The sequence below is a fragment of the Neodiprion pinetum genome, chromosome 4 (assembly GCF_021155775.2).
Source record: "Neodiprion pinetum isolate iyNeoPine1 chromosome 4, iyNeoPine1.2, whole genome shotgun sequence".
Lineage (NCBI taxonomy): Eukaryota > Metazoa > Arthropoda > Insecta > Hymenoptera > Diprionidae > Neodiprion > Neodiprion pinetum.
In genome coordinates, this window is record NC_060235.2 from 4,341,329 (window position 1) to 4,362,532 (window position 21,204).

General features: G+C 38.1%; 1 long non-coding RNA gene across 1 annotated transcript in view; it reads left to right on the top strand.

Moving 5' to 3' along the window:
* The first annotated feature begins 493 nt into the window (after positions 1-493).
* The window catches only part of LOC138190890 (uncharacterized), a 105,979-nt gene continuing 85,268 nt past the window's right edge, over positions 494-21,204 (top strand). Inside the window, exon 1 of the long non-coding RNA XR_011176968.1 lies at positions 494-627. This is a non-coding gene — a long non-coding RNA (uncharacterized lncRNA). The remainder of the gene's footprint in view (positions 628-21,204) is intronic.

A 21,204-nucleotide genomic window follows, 5' to 3' on the forward strand; every position in this document is an offset into this window, starting at 1 on the left:
TCCGATCGGTTGTGATTGTGAGTGATGTATCATGAAATTGAGTGATATTGCGTGTTCCCTCGAGTTTTTTACGTGTTAGTGACTGGTCGTGATCCTTTTCGAAATGGAGAAACGCTCAACTCGTAACTTAATTGACGTGGTTAATTCATAGGTTTACTTTGATAATTATTCACAATAAGCTGCCACGATTCGAGCTATGTACTTAAAGACTCCTCACTTTTTATCTGTTCATTCAATTTTAATTGATTAGCAATTAATTCAATTAATACGATAATTGATGACAAGACACGTTTCTTATTGTATAATTGAAATTTCATCAGAGTGGATACAGTTTTCTTTTTTGATACAAGCTTCATTCGATCATGATCGTTTCTTAATAACTGTCGAATATCAAATCCATCTTAAAATTAGCAAATATTTCCCTACTGTTGAATAATCGATTAACCGAAGCTTTTCTAAATTACTTCACGCACAGTTTACAAATTAGGACGTTGAAAATTTCTCGAACTTTTATCAGTGATCGTGAAGTGGTTGAGTGGTGTTAAAAATTGTCATGGAAATCAACGTCTCACTCAGAAGTACGAAGACTGTCCTTCCGAACCTAAAACGCTGTCTCATTGTTCGCAGGTATAATTTTCTCGATACTTTTCTCAACTCTTACCATTAAAATATCAAACAATTCTCATAATTATTTATTTCTCGTGTTTTGTCTGCTTATACAATATTATTTATAAAAGTTTCACGGTAATATCAGAGTTTGATGTTTACCTGGAAAGTAAAAAAATTCAGTCTGCGGTTGGATCGGGGAGGCAAAAAACTCACAGCTATAATCGTATAATGTATACATGATACGTATCTACTGTAAAGTTTGAAAATACGCAGACACGTTAAATTAATGAAGGGAGGGGGGGGAGGGGGGGGGGAGAAAAAAAAAATTCCCTTCCCGACATATTGTAGGAGCGTTGGTTAATATTGTCAGATGCAAAAAATGGTCGTGTGAAAGTTTCGCGCCGATCCTAATCCCTAATTAGACGGGTAGAATAGCTGTGAAAGTTGTGGGCAGAGGTCCCTGTTACCGACAATTACCGACAATTACCGACATCACTGAGACAAAAACATTCTTCTAGAACGTTTTAGATACTAGTTAATCAGTCAAGTTCCAGAAAAAGCTTCGTATCTCAGCGATGTCAGTAAGTGTCGATAAGTGTCGGTAACAGGGATCTGCGTACAGAATTACCGCAGATATTCTATTAAGACGTGAGTTTCGCCGATCAATTAGACCTGATTCTGTACTACACGCGTATATAGTATACCTATAAATTATGTGCACATCACCGAATAACAAGCCACGTCTACGATACTCACTCTTGCCTGGATATAATATTGTATGACAAGTATGAAGACAATTTATAGGTAAACATCATCGCGTTCAACATCGATATTACGTATTCTCAAGGCGTCGCGGCGTTCAGTTTCTCGGTTCGATTATACGTACCTGAACCACCAACGATGAACGGTGCATCTATGAAAACATTTAATGGCCTAACGATAGCGTAACGATCGTCTGGGGAGAAATTAGTTTTAGATTTTCTTCGAGTTATATATATATATATATATATATGCCCTTATGTACATCTATACACACGATGTGAATTATCCCAAGTCACGATACGTCGAAAACTGAATTTCTTTCTCACGTAAGAGGTTCAGATTCGAATCTCAGATGATTTCGAAAAGAAAAAATATGAGCAATCATCCTGGAACAATTATAATTGTACGCAATATATTTCTGATGCGTTGTGATTCGTAGCCGATCGTTTGTTTGGATCTTTGGTTTGAGTTTGATGTTTTTAAGTGAAAAGTGAGCTCGGATGTAAATCACTTTATTACTTCGTTATATTAAGACGCGAGCCCTTTCACCCCAGATTTTAAGATTTAGGAGCGGTAATTCGGGTAAATTTCCTCGCGGCGGTATAGAATTTCAGTGCAGTGATATCAGCAAGGACGTGAGGATCCTCCTCCTGTGTAATTTATACCGAAGAGTGGTAATAACAATCCTGAACAGTGCGGAGAGCCCAGTGTGTCAAAATTTGAATGCCCTTCACCCATAAAGGGCGAGTGGGACTCGTAACTTTTGCTATCCTACATTAGCCGTCCTGATACCTATACATGTAGACGTTCAGGGTGTAATATAACACATACGTATAGTTTAGGATATCTCGGTATAATAATTTTGGACGTGCAGATTAAAGATAATTACCCACGATGCGACTCGGTTTACTGGCCAGTCGTTATATTTTTACTGCCCATCGTAACGTCATCTCAAGGTCTATACTTTACATACGTACATACATATATACCTATATATGTATATATGTATACACATATATCGCTACATGAAGACATTTGTACAGAAATCATCCCCATAATTTTCACACGGTTGATATTTATGTATAATTATACTGTATCAATATTTGTCATTAATTTGCAGTGAAATTCACTTTTAGGAGTAAAAAAGAAAACTTGGTTTAATTGAAATATCGTCGGAGCTCGAGTCGGTTTTCAGCTTTTCTACGTAATTTATGCGTAACTTTTTTTTATTTTCATTATCTTGTTGTTTTTTTTTTTTTTTTTGTTCACTTCTTTTACCATCGTTCTGGGAAACGGTGGGCGGTATTTCAGTTCCCAGAATCCTGGCGCAATGATAAAAATAACGATAGTAATAACAGTAATAATGATGAGGATAATACCAACAATAGTAGTAATACTAAAACAATAACAATACTCGTTACTCAGGGGCTTACAGCCGTCGGGAGACAATCACGGCACAGCTCTGCAGTGCCGAGTTGGAAGCTGAAGAGCGAACGAGAGAAAGAGAGAGAGAGAGAGAGAGAGTAAGGGAGGAATAAGAGAGAAGTTAGGGCTGTTAGTAGGATGCTCACCGTTCTCGCGTTGCCCTCAGGGGATGGAAATTTGGGGTTGTTTTCTTTGCGGCGGTTGGCACAGGTGCACTTCGCCTAAAACGACGGCTCAGCTTCGCCTCCAGATTTAGCTGCCCGTAATTACTCAATTTTCATTTTGCTCCGAATTCGTGTTTTTTTTCCTTTTTTTTTTCTCTCTCTCTTTACTTTCCGATCCCGCGTCTTCGCCAATGATCCTTGAGCTTGAGAAGGATCATAACGAAAGAAAATTCACAGTCATTGTACGAAGGAAAATCGTCCTGGAGATACGCGGTTAGGAAAAAAAATGTTCCAACAGGTGAACTAGAATTTTTGGGTCGATTTAACCATTTTTTAATCTATTACTAAGTGGAATGGGAAAAAAGCAATATTTGTAAATTAAATGTCGATGTGACAATTCAAATTTTAAAATTAGAAAAATGTGTTTCTTAATCAATAACAGAAATGTTACAAATAACACAAATATAAAGTGGACCTGTCGGTGCATTGTGCTAAGTTAAATTTTTCCAAGAGTCTACAAGATTGAAAAAAACCTTGAATCGACAAAAATTAATTTGGACATTTCGCGGAGCTGTTTTATTCGATATTCGCGAAAGTTGTAGCCGAACAAGCAGTGCGCGAATTCCCGACGTTGGGCAGGCATCATCTGGAAGTTTCACGTCCAAAGTCGTAAAAGGAAAACCCAGAGCTTAAGTTATACGAGATTACGGAGCTTGCAGTTTGGAACATTGCATCGGTACAATGATATTATTTTTGTTTTTTAAATTTAGAGTGAAAGGTATTCGTTAGAAACGTACGTGTCTGTATTTTAAGTCGTTTGTTTAATTCTTAATTTTTTTATTTTTTGATAATTGTGAATTTCCACGGCTGCAAGATCCGATCACTTTCGCATCTATTTACAATTATTCCTTGACGCTGAAAATCTTGCATAGCCGGCAGGCGTAACCGGTAGGGAAAATTACACGCGTGCGAAGGTGCGGAGTGAAAGTTATTCGAGTGATTGTTTGCATGGTAATTTTGTAATTAGAATCTCGTACGACTCGAGGCTTTAGGCAGCCGTAACATCTGTAAGATGGTGAACTTATACTGAAATAATAGAACGAGGGGTTCACCCACCGTTCACCCTGCCCGTGTTACCTTATACCTAACAACTCTATGTATGCAGAGGCTTGTATTACAACCCCTACCCACAAGATCTCTGCAAGGGTTGCAGCTACCCATTGAAATTAAATTGGGGTTAAGACAGAGGAAAGCTTAGCCGATGGTGATGATTCATTTCCCCAATTTATTGTAATTCAAAATGACAAATTTATACCTGATTAATTTTCAATCATCATCGTCGACGAATATCGTTTCGAACCGTTTACCGATTCGTTCGTAGATTTCGTGACTTAGGATGAAAAAGAAAAAATTTCAAGGGATGATTTCGGTCGAAGATAAAAAAAAAAATCAGCATTGAAGACTTTGGTTAAAATGATGCGGTGATAATTTGCTTTGATGGGTGATTTCGTAGCTGTTCCTGGCTCCCACTATCGGAATAAAATAGGGGATGATGGGGGGACCGGGGTGGGTGGAATTGCTATATTGATTATACTCTACGGGGGTTGGGAAACGAATGGCGCGAAACAGTAATAACGATTCGAGTCGTCGGGACGACCTTTAATTCGCGAGCGCGGGCGACAAATGCCTGGTAAATATTAGAGCGTCGGGGGTGGAGGGAAGGGGTTCGCGGGGTGCGTGGCGTGGCGTCCCGACGTGTTCGGGGGTGGCGGCCGTCGGGCGGCCCGGGAGAGACATTGAACTCTGCAGTCGACTGCAGGAGAGAGCCCGCCGGGCATCGATTCGTCTGTTCCAGAAGTGAGAGGGGCCCTTCGAACTAGCCGGCCGTCGCCCCCCTCCGCGATCATGCAATCAGCTGAATCCGCGATTCGATTCCCTCAAGGAGGCCTCGATCATCCGGGATGATTGATCATTTTATTTATTTTTATTTTTTTTTTTTTCATTTTATTCGGACGATTGGGGTATTTATCAAATTTTTATACCTGCCTTGTATATTCGTAAGCTCCGCGGGGTGAGAATGACCGAAAATGATGGATTTTCAATTGAATCGATTATTTTTTCATAATCGATTTTTGTTATTCACTCCCATGAACGACGCGACACAATATCAATTTATGTGATTAAATTAGTATCAATTATTATCACTGTCTTAATCACTAACTACTTATTTGATATAACAAGTGAAAGATAAATTAATATTTTCACCAGAAATTGAAAGATATTTTCAACGATATCATAAATCGGTAAACAACTTTTCCGCCACGAAATTTTTGTTTCGTATGCACCGTTTAAACAAAAAAAATACGAAATAATCGATTAATCGATTCATTTTTACCGATACGATCGAGTCGTTTTCGATTATTTTTTTCGACTCCATTAAACGACGCATCGATTGATTTTTAGCTTGGCGGCCATCGGAGCGCGGGGATCGTTTTCAAAATACAAAAATACAAAATATCAGACTGTAAACGGAAGCTTGGATATTGGAGTGACTCGTTTCAGGCTACTTCAAAGCTGTTGAAATTCAAAGCTGGTAGATTTGGTCGATTTTATTGTAAAAATTAGCACCTTTTATTCAGCATTAGACTCTGTTTTAAAAATACACTGATGCACTTTTTTTTTTTGTCGTGCTTACATGGTTGAAATATCAAATTTAACGAAATTTTATCAATATATCGATTATGTTCGACAAATGGCGGTTTTGAATTCGTAGGTGAGAAAAGAGAAAATTGAAAATCTGTATTCGTGATTTCGTGGAAAACTGTCTTCTGAATAAATTGAACAATGGTAGAGTGAAATTGAACGAATTTTCCAGATTTTTAACCATTTTTAATGCGCTTTAAAATAAAGTTGTTTCCGCATTTTTTTATTTTGTACAGATTTTTTCCAAAATCATTATATAACCTCTTTAAAGGCAACCAATTTTCCAGAGTTTCAGAACTGTGGCTAATTGGAAGAATAATTCCGATTTGGAAATATTACGTAAGTTACATAAACTTGAATTTACAATATTCAGAACTGTTTGTATGAATAAGAGCAAAAAAAAAAAAAAACAATAAACAAACAAACGTATTTCAATATCGAAACGGAACGATTATATCTACCCGATTAATTGGAAATAAATTAAATAATACTGTACGTAGTTTATACTTGGCACGATAAAAGCCAATACTTGATATAACAGGAAACACATAACGTAATAAGTAATTTTGAGCAACGTGTATTCCCGTAAAAATATATATTGGTAAAAGTTTACCACAAAAATTTCATCAACCCGTATCGAGCTTGCGATGCGATTCGTGCAACCTGCGAGGTTTCGATCAGATAGTAGAAGCTAGCTGTAGTAAAAGCGAGTCGGTTCTACTTCAGCGAGTGAGAGGTTTCACTTTCTGTCGAAAGTTTTATCTCCGGAACCGACAGACAGACAGACAGACGCGGATAAGCTGTTAGTCAAATTAGAATCAGTCTGCGCGAGATAGTCGATCCCTCCGGAGTTTTCGGGGTAGTAAAAAAAAAAGAGATCAAACGTTGCGCGGCGTTTCTCGTATATATCAGTTGCAAAATCGGTAAAAGTGAAGGAAAAAAAAAAATAAGAAAAAAACGAAAAAACCTGCAGCAGGGTCGAATCTAATTCCGCTTTTCGACCGATCGTTCTAACGTCCAATCGCGATATTCTCACAGCGAAAACAGCTGCCGCGAGAGGCGTAACAAGTGTCAGAGGCGAAAGGGGTAGTTTCGCCGAAAGCTCGCGACGGCTGTTTATTTATGCCGAAAGAAATTTATGGGTGTATAAGGTAAGCGTTATCTCCGGGTAAACAATATCGAAAGAGAATTTAAGCTTTTGTCTCTTTCACTCTTTCGACGAATCGCCCGGAGGCTCGATAAAATAAGAATTTATTTGCATACCGGTTCCCCCCTACCCCTCAAACCTCAGAGAGAAAAAACCGTTTCGTCTCATCGATGAGTAGGTATTGAAAATTTTTCGTTTCACATTTATTTGCAGTAATTCTTCTGCATCGAAGCGACGATGTTTTTTTTTTTTTCTTCGTATACATACATATATATAAGGTATATTCTTGCAAAATGACGATAATTCTCCGACTCGTAGCTGATTGTGCGGAATCGTTCTTCCTGTTCGAAGGGTCGCTTTTTCGTCTCGGTAAGGTCCGGGTAATTTTCGATTGAATAAAATATAAATTTCCAGCTACTTCTTGCGAAAAGTTATATTATATGTAACCCCTCGCAGTATCGGCGGTCAGGCAAGGGATAAGATATTGCGGTCATGTCCCTCCATCTGTGTCGCATATCTCTTAGGTGCCTTATGTAGGCAGGGTCCTAGATCTGCGAAGGGATATAAAGGAACGCTTCAAAGATCACCACTTAGGGTCACCCGTGGCGTTACCGCTACATCGCATCCGACATCTATGCCTCCTCATCCCCTTGCAAAATCGCGAAATATCTTCGACGGAAAGCATCTTTTCTCCCCATTGCGAGAAAGAGAGAAAATGTAGCAAAAAAAAAAAAAATCATCATACTCGAAATATCGGTAATAACGGCATATATTCTTCTTTGTCAACTCGACTGCTTTTGCTGTCCATAACTTTCCTCGTATTTTCTGTCACACAAAATCGTTTTTGGCATTATTGTGAAATTATTTTCTTCCTGTTTTAGAAATTTTTTTTTATTTCAAAACCGTCAAATGACAAAATACTGTACAATCATCTTTGAAACGGCGAGACTTGCGATTCTAATCAATCAAAGATTTGATTCGAATTTCTCAAAACAGTTGAATAAAAACGAATAAAAAAAAAGATTAACCTGCGCAAAGAGATTGTCGATGAAAAAATCAGCTCAATATCAATAGACGAAGTGTTAACCTTCGTATTTCCTAACCTAACCTAACCCAACCTTCATATTCGCGATTAAGCTCGGTTCTGAATTTACTCCGTTCCAAAAGAGAAAGATGAAGGAAATTATTTGTAAATTTATCGTTGCACCTTTTTTATGCACAGCGAGAAAATTTAAATGTAAATTTATCAATAAGTTTCCGATCTTTGAGTCTCGGGTAATTGCACCGATAAATACAGGAGAAAAGCTCGCGTTAAATACGTATTAAAAGTTAAAAAGAAGGGTGGTTTCAGCTGGATATATTCGCTTTCGTTTATGACGGAAACGTGTTGGAATGAAATACTTTGAGCTTGCAATACTCGGCGCTGAAGGGTGGCTGGGTGCTCACCCTGTACGTAACAACGGGTTACGCGTACGGGGAAAGCTTTAAAACTCACTTTCACTACCCAATCGTAAAACGAGCTAGTTATACCGCAGCCGCGCCACCTACGTTTTACTCCGAGTCGTTTCGCCTCGACGTTATGTGTGTGCAAAGTATAACGTTATGGTGTTTCTTGCCTTATACCATGCGCAGACCTAAACAAGACATTTTTTAAAGTAAACTTATGCGGAATTCGATGCGAAAAAAACCAACGTATGAACCTCACGATTGTTTTGATTTCGTTCAAAAAATTTTTCGCAATTATCGCAACTCTGAAATTGTACCGTGAATTTTTCCAGCCTTTTACATCTAACCGGTTAATTATTTATAAATACTGAGCGTTGTTTTGCAAAGAACGTTTCTTGAAATTCTCGAAAATTTTATTTTCTTTTCCTAATATTTCCAGACCAATACGGTGATGTGACAATTTTTTTTTCTATTTTTTGTTGGCACTTTCGATTTTGTTGTTGAAAACATTAAACATTGTTCAAACCGTCTGAAAATTCCCAATACATCTTCAAATCTTTTTTTTTATTTTCGTTTACAACATTTCTAGATCGGTTTCATTATTATTATTATATCACATATTTGGAATAGAAGATACAGGTTTTTGAGAATTTTAAAAAGCTCCTGTTCAAAATCTCTTCAAATATCCATAAATAAGTGAGTAGTTGTATAAAAAGTTTGACAAAATTCGAGGTACTGCTTCAGACGTTGGTCGGTTTCCCCGCACATAGATTTTCAGAAAAGGAGTTGAAGGGAGAAATGATTTCTTAAACAAATAAGAAACATCAGAAGCGCAGAAATTGTTTGGGTACAGTGTTGAGTATTTAATTGGAAGTTAGTTTTTTGCAAAGTTTTATCGTCGAGCCGACGCGCGACGTTGAGAATTTATTTTTCGGCCGCGAACTTGTTCGAGAGAGAAAAACAAGTAAGCCTGTAAGCGAAGAAGAAAATTTAACCCACCTTAAACTTCCTTTTTATCAATTTTCTTTCGAAGTTTTTTTTTTTTTTGTTTTCTTCTCTTTCCTTTCCTTTTTTGTACGTCTTGTTCTCAGTTATATTTAGCCACTTTGCAGTCGAATGAGTTGAAATTAAACTATAACTCGCGAAAATTGACCCTGAGACTAAATTACACACCGAGGATTAAATCCAAGGTTGAGTTACGTCGAGTCGAGAAGGCAAAAAATAAAAAAAAAAACGAAAAACAAAAAACGTTGTAGTCCAACAAACGTCAGACCCTCTCCAATTCGATGTGTACCTAATTAAACTTTTTTTTTCAACTGTGGGTAAAAAACATGACGTCGCGTTGTTTGTTTTTCTTTTCATTTTAGATTTTCGCAGGATCTCGTGTGAGAAAAAAAAAAAAAAAAAAGAAACTATTCGCGAAGCTATATCCAAGTCTCTCCTTTATCGAAAAGCAATGATACGAAAACACACTTCAGCCCTAAAGCTCGGCGGCGTATCGCCTTCGCGTAGTCGCAATCCATGGGGAGTCTCTGGAGTTTGATAAGAAAAGCGTAGGTACAATATTCGAAGGAAGGAAGGAAGGAAGGAAGGAATACACACACGTTAAATTTTCCCGGTTCCATATTTTCGTTCCCCCTTATTTCCCCGTCAGGTTCCACGCTTGACTCGCGTGGTTCGCGAAATGCGCATAATATGTTATACTTGAAAATCTTCTACTACCTCCTAAACTTAACGTACCAGAACCAATCCGACCCCCGTTGTGATTTTGGCGATATTTTTGCGCCGCCTTCAGCCTTCCGCCAGGCTCCTTCTTCCATCCGCTTCCGCTAAATCTTTTAACCGGATATTTTGGTAAACGGTTATCGACTGTCGCCCACGGCGATGCGCCCTTTACACACATTTTTACACCCCTGCCAAACTCGGCAGCGAACGTAGCGAGAACCAGTTACGAGTCATTCCAAATTTCTTTCCTGTTTCTGAGACTCGATTTTTATACACTCGTTTTCGTCCCCTTGCATCAATTTTCCGAAACGCAAATTCGAGCTGGGTTTTTTCATCGGAAGTAGATTTTTTGAAGGGGTGGGTCGAGAATTGGAGAAACTTTGACGCGAGACTTTTAAGATCACTTTGAACAGCTGTTATTGTTTCGCGAAAGTTTGGGGATTGTTTCGTATAATCGTCGGACCTATTTCGACACTTTTTGCACAATAATTTTAAAACCGTTATTACGATTTTTGTAAAATTTCGTGCACATTTGGTGCAATTTTTGCATAACCTCAAGTCATTCATGTCCAACTTAAATGCTTTGATTGTGAGATATAAATCAAATCCGTGACAAAACTCGATTGATTCGATTTAATTTTAAATTGATACAATTATTTATTTATTTGTTCTTGCAAAAATGATGAAATTACATCAGAATGAAATTCTTTTACTGAAAAATGTCGTTTCGAGTGAATTAAGCGCGGTTAAATAATTTCATGGTAAACGATTTTCGAATTTGAACGCTAAAGCTGAAAATCAACCTGTACAGTAATTAAAAAATCAGTAACGAATTCACCCCCCTTAAATTTTATTATTCGCAAAAAATTGGCCAATTTTAGGGCTGCTTAAAATGGTGGCGAAAATCGATTTTGAACAAAGCTGCATATCTTCCGCAAGGCATATGAGAACGAAAGTAACAGCAAAGGTTGTGACACACCCTTTAAATTTCCACCCGTAAACCTGACGTAGAAACGGTGAGTTTTATATACGATCGAAAGGGAAAACGGACGCTGCAAATGTGCAAGTGAATGTTGTAGGGTGTAAAAAAACGACTCGGTAATAATAACTGGGGCATTAATGAGGCGGTAAAAGTAAATCCGCGACAGTATCTAGAGCTAGAAGTGAATGCGGGGTTGATTTTTTGCCACCACTAGGTGACGAGGATAAAAATATGTAATGCACTGAGAAAAATTTCATTTCTTACAGTAACTAGAAACAGCGAGTAAAACAGCTATCGTTGAAAAAACGGTTTGAATATTGTTGGAATTACGAAAAACGAGGCACGCCTAACCATTTTGCGCTATCGTTTTCGACAGATACTTTACGATATTGAGTAAAAGATTTTTGTCCGTTAGGAGGGAGCGACAAACAAAAAAAAAAAAAAAAAAAAAACAAAAACGTGGAGTAAATGAAAAAAGATAGCGCAGAAAAAAAAGGATAAAATCAATTACCGGAAAATAGCGCCGAGACAAAAAGAAAAAAAGAAAAAGGAAAACGCTTTCGTTGACGTGTGAAACTGCTTTCACCGGTCCTCCGACGTCTGCATCGTTCGCCCTCTCAAATCCCTAACCATTCAACAGATATTCGATCTCACGTCCCACGCATCAGACTCCGCGAAACCTTACCGAGGCTATTTATTATTGAACCGTTGTCTCGATTTTATACGACTTTTCTAACTCGTCGCGTTTGGGGATTATATAGTTAGATACTGTTCGAGAGGGGCGAGAGGGGTTTAAAAGCTATGGCTGGATGAACAAGAGAGCTTTAAGCTTGCAGCAGGCATCGCGGGATAATCGCATTCATAGTCATGTACGCACACTCGCAACGCGACATTGTCTGCATGACCGGCAAGCGGATTGAGATAAACCTTTTTCCAGAAACATGGCAAAGCCTGCTAGACAAATAAAAAATAATTTTCCAACGATGCTGGTTGGCGATTTTGTTTAAAACATTTTTTCTTTTCTTTTTCCCCCTTCGTTGAATATAAAATACGAGTAAACCAATTTTGAGCGAAACATCGTTTCCCGATTTTGAGTTTATGTTTGAATAAATGAATTTTGATTCTATACATCGAATAATAACCATAATCTTCATTCGTTACTTGTAAATTTTGCTTTTGTGTTTTCTTACGTTGGTAAATAACCCCGGTAAACACGATTTTGGAGCCTGGGTTCTGGATGTAAATAATAATTAAACAAACTTCAGTTTCGCATTTAAGTTTTTGAATAAAATTGATTTGAATGTGAAACTGAAGAATGGTAATTGCTATTTATAATAAATATTCGAGAAAATAAGTATTACAAAGGCAAACTTCATTTAATAATACTATTTTTCTTTTATCAAGTTACGTGAAAATAAATTAAAATTTGAGATCTATGAACCGGATTCAAAATTCGTGTTGACCCGTTGATTATACCTATTCAAAAGCATTTTTTTGATAATTTTTAAACAATATTCATAACGATTCGTCGGTGTAACTGATACTCGATTTTTCGCCGAACTTCCACCGAAATCGATGAAAACGTTTCTCCGGAATTCAGAATGCAGTTCGTTTTGAGTTCGTGCAAAAAAAAAATTGCAAATAACGTCTTCCGCGTTTTTTGAATTTCCATACGTCGGAAACATAATTACGTAGAGAATTTCTGATCCGGGAATTTGCCGTTTCACAATCATTGTTAAAGCGTGAAAGATAATTTATGTACAAAGTGGCGCGCCTGACTTGGCGCGATAATCACGTTGAAAAGTTTCTCGCGGATAAATCTGCACGGAAGTAACCATAAAATTACGAGACCCGTTTCCGGGGCGGATGGCGAACCCTTTCATTCGCTGGAGCGAGAGTATCGGTGAAATAAAAGAGCGATTAATTATTGAGGAAGATGGGTAACGGAGTTGAGCTATGATTTATACGGCTTAGGGGTGGATTTTCTAGTTTGAGCCATCTCCCACCCCTGTAAAACTATTTCACCCCATTTCGCGACCCCCGCTGGGATTCACGTGCAGTCTGCCTTCGCGAATTCAATTCTCTTTGTCTCGACGAGTTCGCGATGAAATTTCAGACGGAAAGATGGATCGAAATTCGCTGTAAATAACGGTTATATAAAATGAAGAAGTTCGTTCAGTGCGAGATTGAAAAAATTCTTTGTTCCAAAAAACAAGCAAAATAAGCGGCTTTAGACTGACTCAAATTTTCCGTTTTCACACTGCAGATTCCGAGTTCATAAAAAAATAAATAAAAGAATGATGTCCAATTCGAATTCCGAAATAAAAATTCGAATACCGTATTACATAAAAATATGACGATTTTTTTTTTTTTTTTTTTGATTTTGTACAACCATAAAGGATCCATTGTTACAAATTATCGAAATCTGACTTTGGGTTCGTCATCGGTGACCCAAAAAACCTCCAACTCCTAATTTATACCAAAATCGGAATATTTTTAGTTTTTTACTCACCATATCGGATCGCTGTTTTGGATTTCGCAATCTGACTTCAGATTCGTGATCAGCAACCCGACATACCGACGATTACCATAATTTTCATCAAAATCCAAATGTTTTTAGTTTTTTTTCAGCTTATTGAATACGCCAAATTTGAATCTCGCAAATCTGATCTTAGATTCGTGATTAGCGAGACAAAAAGCTTCTCAGTAGTAATTTTCATCGAAATCCATTCATCCATTCCAAGATAGCATCATTTTTATTTGATTTTTGGAATTTTGTTACATCAATAATTGAAAAAGTAGTGAACGGATGAAAGCGAAAGTCAGATTAATTCTAAGTTTGGAAAAGCCGCGTCGATTGAGATCAAGATCACTAAAATCCGGTGACTCGTTATCGAGATTTCCACGAACAAAAAAATTTCGACGATTCTCTGAAAATGATTGGCGGTGATTCTCTAATCTTCAAAACGAGGATATCTGGTGAAAATTGATCTTTCAATTTTCGGGGTGATTACAATAACTTCCTTTTTTCTCTGAAAACATAGAAACGGGAAGTTGAGAAAGAAAAAAAAAAAAATCGGACGATTTGCGAACAGGTTTTTCTTATTCAAACGAATAATTCACCTTCTCCTTTATCGTTCGCGATTAATTTCCCCAACCGCGTTGTGCAATGCAGGTGATCTCACATCGCGAAATTCACCTTGCGTGCAATTTCCTGATTTACAATCCCAACGGCGATGGGAAAAGGGGGAATATTTGGTTGTATAAAAATCGCGGATATAATGCGGACGGTTCAGGACGGACACCGAGGTTCGCAAACTCCTGGAGGTTATTGACGAGGGAATCGCGTGTTGGAGAACGGCTTGTGTGTGCATCAACCTTTACCTCAGGGTAAATGGCCCCGTTATGTTTATCCCACGATGCAATCTAAAATATTGTTGCATTACAAGCCGCGTAATGTATCCTAAAGAATTTCAATTCACTCTGTAAGGAAATAAAATTAGCGTGCTTATCGCTGATGCTTCGAGAATGTCTCGACAATTAATTTTGCATTCTATTATAAAATTTTTTTCCATCACGATCATCGAATTAAACACTCTAAATTTATTCCTATCGAAATTGTTCAAACGATTTAAGAGGCGAAGTTATCAATTTACTCTTTTTACGTACTTGAGCATCTTATACAGTAAAAGTTGACGAACATTTTTTGTTCGTTTTTTTTTTTTTTTTTTTTTTTTTTTGCAATGCGGTTTGGCATTATCCTCCACAATTAGAGACGTTCTCGGCCTCGTCAGACGTTCACCGTTACATTTACGCGTCACACACACACACACACACACACGCGTGTACGTTTAAAACGAAGCTCGTCGAGGTGGTAATCCTTGTAATAGCGAGAGCTTAATGAACACTAGCTGGGGGCATAACCTTTGAGTCTGTCACGTCGTCTCCTCGGCGTCGTTTCGTTTAACAGGGACGAAAATTGGTGAAATTTTAATCTTTACTGCCAAACTCGCAAGCGAGAATGAAATTTTGCGGGAATTGCAAACTCCGCCATTAATCAGATGCTGCTGATTTTAATTATGATTCCCAGCTTCACCGCGGGAATTTTTATAACCGAGTGTCTTTGCTTCGCCCTGCGCAGTAGAAGCTGAAAACAAAAAAAAAAAAAAAACAAAAAATACAAAAAAAGAAACTTTTATTCTTCTGTACCTAGAAGGTGCGCAGTGAAAAGCAATTTTCACTTTTTTCAGATTTCAGATGCTCTCAACCTTTTTTTCGGCATTCGTTCTTTCTTATCTCTCGGATCGGGGTAAAAAAGTATAATTGCTGATTCATAAAAAGACCAGAATATAGAATTTTCATATACGCGAAAACTTTTGTCGTAGAATTCAAAAATGCGAAAAGTTGAAGTACAGAAAATTGAAAACATGGTAAGCTGAAGTACAGAAAGACAAAATATAGAAAGGTCAAAACATGGAACAGCAAAATCGAGAATCTGTACACGATTCTATATTATCGAGAGAAATTCCGATGATTTTAGAGTTTGGTATTCTACGTTTTAACCTTTTTAATCTTATACTTTCTTATACTTCGACTTTCAAGATTTTTAAATTCACCATAGCGAGAAATTTTTAGTTCCGGTTACCGTTGCGAAAACTTAATGCTCGTGCAACAATAAATCAACGTTAAAGCCTTATTTAACTATACCTTTTTTTTTAACGATACCTGTTTTACTGTACTTATCTAATTACTGTAAAAAATGAAATTTTTCTCAGTGTGTATATTCAAGTTTTCGCTCTTTAAAAAATTCTGCATCGCGACCCTTTGACTTTTTGATCCTTCTATATTATTACCCCCACCCATCTCTCCACCTCCTTCTCCTCCTCTTCTAGTTCGCGACTCCCGGATGGACCCGAATTTTCCGAGGGAATGAGGCGGCTTCGCATTAAGCTGGGTTTCTCACCCCCGATTCAGCGGCTACATTCGACTTGGGCTGATTGGCCGTAGACGAGAGAATCTTGGTGCTTACCTCTGCAGGAGTTGTACGGTAGAATTTTCCGCAGGATAGAATGTTTCCGAAATGACGAAACCCGCGACGACGGCGTTATAGGAGCGACATCTCGTTTTAGCATCTCATTCAGCCGCCGAGACGCGGCTGTCAAACTCGGAGTTCTTCCAACGAACCCCTAAAAGGATCCCCCTTAATTTGACATCTTTTCCTAGCTGCAAACCTCGAGTTCCGCCACGTCGACTCTCCTCCTCCTCTTCCTCGACACTCAGACTATTTCATTACTTGTTATTTTTTTACCCTCCTCTACCCTCCTTCTTTCCCTTGTTCTTCGATTTTTTATTTTTTTTTTTTCTCTTTTTTTTCCGATCGTGACGACCTTTGAATTCACGCACTTACCATGTAAATGTCGAGAGCGATCTCCCTCGCAATATCGACTTCTTTATGCATGCTTCCTAACCGCTATTAGAATGTAGGGCGAATTCATTCACCGCTTTTTCAATCGTATCCATTCAATTATTACAACCCGCGATATTGGACCGAATTTTTTTTTTTTTTCTTTTTTTCTCAACCGCTTCTCAAAGCCACTCGTGCGTCTGTTAGCACCGCTTTTATTTGAATTCACGCAATTATACAGACTCGTAAAACTATTACTTTTTCATCGAGTTTCTGAAACAATTTACTTCCAATCAATACTCGTCTACCCTCAAGAACGATTAAACAAATTTCAACATTTTCTCATCATTTTTCTTCGAACACTTTTTTATTTATTACTCCCTTCGCATCAATTTCGAGAGACGATAAAATGAGAGAGCATTCGATCGGCGGAAAGTCATCTTACCGCTTCTATGAAATTCGCGGTACCGCAAAAGATGGTCGGTTAAAATTTGACTCGTTTCAAATCTCCGAGTGTCGAGAGGGAAAAATAAACGAAAAATCGTATAAGTAAATGAAAAACAAAAAAAAAAAGAAAACGTATTACGGAATCGCGCGGCAAGGTTCGCGGATTAGCGCAAGTACGTCGGTGATTTCCTCGGAGCTTTTCCTCTTTATTCACCGCCCCTCGCTACGTGGCGTATTGCCCTTTTCGTCCTGAGTATTTTTCAGCCCCTTATTCGTGGCCGGCGCGACATCAAATCACGAACCGAACACGAGCTACTGGAGCTTTTTTATCCACGGCACGAAGCCTGACAAATTCCAGTTAACTCAACGCAACGGGGTGACGGTGTATAAATTTTTTCGATTTTAAGCTCATGTATCTCCCGCAGCTTGCAGCTGACGCGTACGGAAAGCAGCTTTTTGACGCAGACAAATGGCAGAACGGGAATGCAAGAAGGAAACCGCAGCGACGACGCGACTTGGAAAAAAAGCTCGATAGAAGAAGTTCACAGGGAAGCAGAAGCTTCGCGGATTAGTATTTGTCCCAGCATTTTCATCCCCTGCGCGAATGAAATAAATTTAAACTACGAGTCGGCTCGATTAATATCCTCTGGATTTCTATTTTCTTCACGCTCCCAAAGTACTGTTCCAAAAAGTAAATGAAGAAAAAAAAAAAAAAGAAAAAATGGAATGTCGAAAAAGAAAAATTTGCCGATGTGGGATTAATAATTTTTTGATTCTTCTCTTCTATATTATATTAACAAGATTCTGTACGAACTTTAGCGATTTCTTCGAAGGTCGAAGAACCCCCCCCCCCCCCCCCCCTGCCCCAACTTTGCAAGCTCAATACCTTATTATGTACACAATTCCAGCATTCGACGTAGATATGTATGCGTATATATCGCGTGTCTAACGGTGTAAGGTCGTATTCGCTAAAAATGCAATTTTAATGGCAAAATAAGAGATTAAGTAGCAAAAAGTTTTTAAGGTGGAAGCAGTAAAGAAAAAAATAGCAGCAGCTATTGATCTTAATTAAACTGTTATTAAATTTCAACCTTTCCGACGATATTTTCATGTCTCAAGCCTAGATAGGATAAAGAAAAAAAATATACGCTCCTTTGCCTTTTTCGAAAGCAAAAGTTCGTAAGGTGGCGCTTTTACGATCTTGTCTCATTAGATACCAGATATGCATATTTATATATGCAGAATTGTATACAGATGACGTAGAAGACAAAGGGGAAAAGTACTTTGTTCGATCGTATTTCCTCCAGCGTTGCGCTCTCTTGCGAGCTTTATTACAAGCCTCGCTTTTCTCTCTTTATACGTGAAACCGCACGTCCTTAGTCGGGAGCCCGTATTCGGTAGGGATGAAATTATTTCAGACGAAGAAGAGTCGTTTTCGTCTTTACGCGCCACGGAGTTACGTCTGTAATAAATATAATCGATTACTAATTTTTCGCCTGTTTGCGAATCGGTAATATTGCGATATTATTCGGCTGACGCACGAAATTTTTACGCTCTACAACGTATATCTATATACTGGAATTTATTTTCCGATAACTTTCAACCCCGTTCGTGACACCGTGCAATTCGCGGCTTCTCGAATGGCGAAAGAATTCTTCGCTTTTGCCACGGAGGAAATTGCTTTTCGATTCCTCAATAATCAAAGAATCGCTACGCAGGAATATACACGTATAGGTACATAAAGCTTTCAAGAATGTCTATCGGGATCAAGTAAAAAGAAAGAAGAGTAAAAACGAAACGAGTTACAGGAAAGTCGGGAACACGGTGTTGCTGAAACAAGATAAAGAGCTTAAAGTAACGAATTCAAGTAATGACATGATCTTACAATCGATTGTCATTACACTGAGAGATATTTTTATTTCCGGTTACCGTTCAGTCCTTAACTATTTTCATTTTTTACCACAGTCGAAAAATATAGTTCTTGGTAGAAAATGAAAATCAGTTTTCTAGCTGTTACCGGAAAGTCTAATATCCGTTGCTATTCTTTCTCATTACGATCACTGTTGCTAGATTTTCTTGCAACTGTTGCGAAAATTTAAAGCTCGTGCAACGATAAATTGACGTTAAAGTCTTGTTTGACTAAAAAAGTAGAATAAACCTCACAAACTGATTTTGCGTTGCAATTATCAAAAAAGGATCGACAATAGCGCAAAATGGTTAGGCGTGCCTCGTTTTTCGTAATTCCAACAATATTCAAACAGTTTTTTTAACGATACCCGTTTTACTCAATTTTTCTAGTCACTGTAACAAGTGAAATTTTTCTCAGTATATAAACTTACGATTTATCCCATCTTCCGTACTTCCAGGTTGTCCCGAATGTCCTTAAAATCCTGAAACCCAAGGATCCAAGTTTTTTTCTCCTCCTTTTCGCATATTCCTGATATTGCAGAGAATTAATAAGTGTGACATTCGAAGACGGTGCAACGTAGAAAATGTGGAATCTGTATTTCTCATTGCTCTTTGATTTATTTCCAAACTCCGCGAGTATAATCAGTAATATCAGCATTATTTCTGTAGTCCGTCTCCTTTAATCGTTTTATTAATCTCTAGACATTAATTGACTTAGCGTTGTCGATGCTTATCCAAAATCCAACAAATATAACGTTTAAGATACGTGCAAATAAGATACATAAGCTATTCCTGCGATTAGCAAAATAACCCTTTGCCTGTGAACGCGAATAACTATTATTATTATTTACATTGTATTATGATTACTGTACGATTATTATTATTATTATTACCATTATTATTCATCGTTATTCGACTGCTGCAAAGTGAAACGTATAACCAAGGGTGGTATATGTATATATATATATATACATTATACATATGTGTAATCTATGTATATACTATTCGTCTGGGCAAATACGACTGAATTATCGCTAAGCAAACATGGTAGTGAAAATGCGACGCGCATTGCTCTCGAGTTTATACCGAGGAATTATCAGATCGTTTAATTTTCGTTTTTATTCCCGCGTGTTTTCCTTCTTTCTCGTTCGTTTGCGGGGAGGAGGGGGGGGGGGAGAGAAATAAGTGAGAGAAAATGAGTAAATGAAAAGGTGGAAAGCGAGACGGACAAACCGAGTATAATTTACAGAACGTGAAGGACAGGGATAAACCATATTACATATAGCGTTATGAATAGTCAGCGTCTATCGCAGGACTGAATTGATGTCTTTATCTCGTATTCTGAAGCGCGATATTAACCTAGGAAAACTCGACGTCCCTGTTGGACCATCCGAACTAGCTGCGGCGGGTTGCGAATAACGGGAGCGTCAAACTCCGGAAACTCCAACCGCCGAACCACGAGGGTGCTAATTGCCTCGACTCCTAATTACTTTCGTTGCAGACAGACGAAAGAAAAGTTGGGCTGCGATATCGACTTTTTTTTTTTTTTTTTTTTCCTTTGATTTTTCGTTTTTGTATTTTCTTTCGAACGAGAGATCGAAACCTGAAATTTATACCAACGTACAACAATTTATACAACTATATTGAGTTTATTAAATATGTTTTAGGTATTCGTTGTAATAGCGAAGGAGATTTTATTTGATAGTTTAAATTGCTGATCCGATCGTGCGTCTGTGCTGTGTTGAAAAACAAAAAATATGTCGAAAGAACGACGTCCGATTTATTTCTAACCGGAAAATGATCTTTAAAACTGTGAAAACGTCGATTAGGTAATAATTTTGACATATGACATGTAAGTGGGCGTTGTATTTGAACGGGGAAAAATTGTAACGACATTTTCCGACTGAAATAGTTTAGTAAAATTTCATGACTGGTTATTGTTGTACCGTTGTTTGGCAACGGCGAAATGTGCTTTAACGATGAGATATTATCGGAAGGGATGAGAAATTTTTGTCGAGAGTCTCGTCGGACGGCCAGAAGAAATGAATCACTTTTGGAATTATTATCGTTGTCCGGGGGAATCGAGGGGTTGTGGATTGTTCCAGTTTCCCAGTTTCCTAGTTTCTCGTTTCGGTTTACGCACTGCCGCCGTATAAATCAGGCAACACGACGAGCGAGAAGAAACGAAAATGTGCTGAAACTAAACCGAGGATTTCCCTCGGTCATAAGTCAGCTTTTGGCCTCTGAATAATCCATTTCATTCTGACGGTGTTCAACGCGGGGAATTCAAAGAAGCGAACCGGAGATCCTTGAGGTGAAAACAAACTGCGACACTCGGAAAAAAAAAGCGAAAAAGAAACGCGAAAAACTCCCTCAGTCCGAGTCTCTTTTCCACCCAACCCCTCAAGTTTTCAGCGTATAAGGCACGTCGTACGATATCCCATGAATGAATGTGGCTGGTTGGCTGGCTAATTTTTTTTCA